The following is a 4,312-nucleotide window of genomic DNA, read 5'->3' as shown; positions in this document are numbered from 1 at the left end:
TATATATATATAAGATGCAGTTGCGAAATGATAGGATCATCATGGATGTGCCAGGTGCCACGACCTAAGTGGCGACCCTGAAGCAAGCGTTGTCCGAGGCCGAAAACAAAGCGGCCAAGGAGCGCACCGAGCGGGAAAAACAAGAGGCACGAGTGGGCGAGGTGCAGCAAGAGCTCCAGGCTCTCGTGAAGAAGCACGAGGCTTTGGAGCTTGACTCGAAGACGCGAGAGTCCGAGCTTGCCGCGACCCTCGAGAGCACAAAGCATGCCAAGGCTGAAGCCCAAAAGGCCCTCCAGGAAATTGAGGCGATGAGGAAATTGAGGCATTCAATATGCAAAGCAAGCATGTGAAAGCAAATTGGTTGTTACTTACCCGAGTCCGGAGCTCTCTAGGAGCATTCGCAGATTTGCCCCGCAGCGTGTCGGATGCCGCGAAATATTATCAGGCCAAGGAGGGAAGCTCGACGGAGAAGTTGTTCTGGTCTCAGTATATTGGGACCGAACACCCGATGCCTATGAGCGACCAGATGAAGCAATTGGTCGAGCTGCACAAGGCGGTCGAGCTCCACAAGGTGGCCGAACAGGCCATGAGGGGCCTTATAGTCCGGATGTGGCCTGGCGACTCCCTTCCCAACAGCTACTTCGGCCTGGTGAGGCGGCTTGTAGATGCCTTCCCACGGCTGGAGGTCATAAAGCGGTCTGTCTGCATCGAAGGTGCGCGCCGGGCCTTTGCCCGTGCGAAGATGCATTGGGCCAAGATGGACGCCGAGAAGCTGCTGAAGGAGGGGCCGCCGCAGGGCAAGGAGCATCGCCACCCTGAGATGTATTATGAGGGTGTCCTAAAGGGTGCCTGTCTTGTGGCGGACGAGTGTGCGAAGGATGTAATTTTTGAATAAACTTGCTCGTGTGATCCTGTATTATGAAAACTTGTTCATGTGCGCTATGCAACGCTTTTTTGCATTTAAAATATTACCTTCTGTGCGGCCGTTTATCAAATCTGAGAGATGGCCAGTCATCGGCTTCTGCCCCCATGCCACGAGTGCTGGGGTGTTCGGGATAAATCTGAGCACTCTTTTTCCTGTTGTTGGGTCCTTCGAGGGAGGTGCTCAGCGCAACGAACAAGGCAATCGGACTATAATGCTTTATCACTCTCACTTAGCCATAGAAGTCTACAATTTTAAATTTTGGTGAAGCCCCTAGTATTCAGAAGACCGAATTCGGGGCGCTATACACGCCTAAGCTAGACAAAGCCGACTCCTCGCCCTAAGCGGCATAAGTCTTTAGGGACTAGAGACCTCTCGAACAGCGACCAGCTCTCGCCTTATCATGACAGTCAGTTTTAGCTTTCTCTACTGAGGTGCTTAGCCCAGATGAACCGGGGCACAATCGCAGTAGTTCTCCCAGTGCTACCTTAGCCGATATAGCGGAACGTAAGGTACCAAAACATGGGAGCCGGGCAAACCCAACTATTGACCCAAGACATGATTCGGAGCTGATGCATATAATGCTATAAGTTCGGGGTGCCGCACTGTCGAAAGTGTTCGGACTTCTCACGCCGTATTATGGGATACGCTTAAGCCCCTGGCATATGGGCCGTACCAGAGTGTACGGGTGCTGAATGTCATGAATGAACAGATATATATATATATATATATATATATATATATATATATATATATATATATATATATATATATATAAAGAAGAAAGAATAGAGAATGCGGTAATAGTCTAGTGTTGTGCATTGTTTATTCAAAAAGGTGCGTCGAAGCAGAATGATACAAGTAGTACGATAAGCAAAAAGTAGGACTATTTGACATGTCCCCTCCAAGGGCAACCTGAGGAACGGTATTTAAAGCAAGTATTTCGCTCGTTATCAGAGACCACCTGGGAGTTCCGTGGTGCGACGTAGCTTTCTGCCTCCTTGGTTGTTGCATCGTGTGTCCGGCAATCGTACTACCGGACGGGTTTTCCATAGATTAAAGTCCTGAAAGAGAGAAAAATAACAAAGCGGGAAGCCCCTAGTGCGGTTGAGCCGCGTCTTGGGGCATGCCGTAGTCGTGCCCCCTCCCCACCTGTGCCCATGGTATTTTCAATGCGTAATTATGTACGCGTGGCACGGACTTTGCCGTTTGGCTAGGACTGGGGTGGGGGCCGCATCGCTATGCGAGATCGGAACGCTCCAGGCGGTCTTGTTGCCGATTACTCCTGACGCGCTTGAAGGTGTCCGGGTCTTTAATCGCCGAACTGGTGGATTTCCTTAAGAGGCTGCTTTGTGCTTCTGCTGCGAGGGCCGCAGTGTGCTCCTCCGTGTGGAGAGAGCGCTCGGTGTTTCTATTGACTGTGATGACCCCCCGAGGTCCTGGCATCTTGAGCTTGAGATATGCATAGTGCGGTACCGCATTGAATTTCGCAAATGCGGTTCGCCCGAGCAGTGCATGATAGCCACTATGGAACGGGACTATATCAAAGATTAACTCCTCGCTTCGGAAGTTATCTGGGGATCCGAAGACCAGTTCCAGTGTGACTGAGCCTGTGCAATGGGCCTCTACACCCGGTATGATGCCTTTGAAGGTCGTTTTTGTGGGTTTGATCCTTGAGGGGTCTATACCCATTTTGCGCACTGTGTCCTGATAAAGCAGGTTCAGGCTGCTACCGTCGTCCATAAGGACTCGAGTAAGGTGAAATCCGTCGATGATTGGATCTAGGACCAGTGCGGCGGATCCGCCATGATGGATACTAGTGGGGTGGTCCCTGCGATCGAAGGTGATCGGACAGGAGGACTGTCAGGACCCCGATTCCAAGTACATCGATCTAGCCGGTAACACCTCATATCACTTTGCGGCCTCACGCACGGTATCCCATGGGTGTCGCCTTACCATGGCCCGGGACCGTTTGCGCCTTTTGGCTCATGTATATGATAGTGTCGCTAGCATCCATATGACAGAGAACCCGGGCCGACATGGCTAGTCGTGAACCCAAAGCGGCACAGACCTATGGAGACAGGCATACATGAATCACATCAAGCATGTCAGTCATCAGCGAGTGATTCCGGGCTATAGCACTGGGCTAACAGGACTCCGGGGAACCCGGGCTGTAGCAAGCTAGGCAGGACTCCGGATATCACCGCGTGACATTTCCCCGAAGGGACAGACATAGGAACGAAATGAAACACATGCCGGCCAGTCAAGTGTCCTGAGCAGTAGTGCTGGGCTAGCAGGACTCCGGTGAACCGGGCTGTAGCGGACTACTATGGCTCGAGGAACACTAGACCACATTTCCCCATAAGAAAGGCTGCCAAGGATAAACAACTAGATTGTCGGATCCCACTCATACCAAGCATTTCAATCATACACACAATATGCCCGATATGAGTACATACAACATGGCATCACAACAAAACTCTACAACTCAAGTACTTTATTTAAAGGCTCCAGAGAGCCATACATAACAAGTTCATACAGATAGGGGTCACATGACCCGACACTCAAGTCATACAATCATACAGGCACATGCGGAAGCAACTAGTCTGAGTACAGACTCTAGAAAGAAAGAAGGCTTCTCGAAGCCTGTCTATCTACATAGGGCCCTCCATGGCCAGGATCACCACCTGGGTGGCTAGTCACTCGTTGACGTCAAGGTCTACGTAGAACCCATCGGAGGGGGCAGTGTTGTCATCTGAAAACAGTAATTAAGCAAACATGAGTACAAAGGTACTCAGCAAGTCTTACATCAGAACCTACTAAACATGCTTATTCTCAAGAGGGTGGTGGGGTTAATGCAGCAAGCCAGCTTTGACTCTTGGCTAAGCTATCCTATGGAACTCCTCCAGTAAAATAGTTTTCGCACACGAGTCCACTACTCACCAACACAATACTCCACCCGGGATCCTCCCTCGTCATCCTACGAGAGGTCCATCCTCGGTACTCACACTTATCTTGAGTCTTTTAGTAGTTTCCATTAACTTGTCTATGAACTGTATAGGCAACCAAGTAGTCCTTTACCGCGGACACGGCTATTCGAATAGTTTTATACCCTGCAGGGGTGTACTTCTTCATACACGCTTTCACCACTTACCGCCGCTTACACGACATGTACTCGGCAACCTTCAAGCGGAAGCCCAGCGAGGGTGTCGGCCACGGCCTACCTAAACACTTAAGTCTCTAGTCCAGGTTTATCGCCTATCCAGGTTCCATCCGCAGGGAGTCCGGCCGAGGTTTCCACATACGGCCCCGAACGATGTGAACAGGGTCCCGAGACGCCTAACGGGCGCCCGGCATACCCGGCCATGGTGTATCTACCGCAACATAGCC

Source organism: Triticum dicoccoides, chromosome 5A, assembly GCF_002162155.2.
Source record: "Triticum dicoccoides isolate Atlit2015 ecotype Zavitan chromosome 5A, WEW_v2.0, whole genome shotgun sequence".
Taxonomy (NCBI): domain Eukaryota; kingdom Viridiplantae; phylum Streptophyta; class Magnoliopsida; order Poales; family Poaceae; genus Triticum; species Triticum dicoccoides.
Note: the sequence above shows the minus strand (reverse complement) of the source record.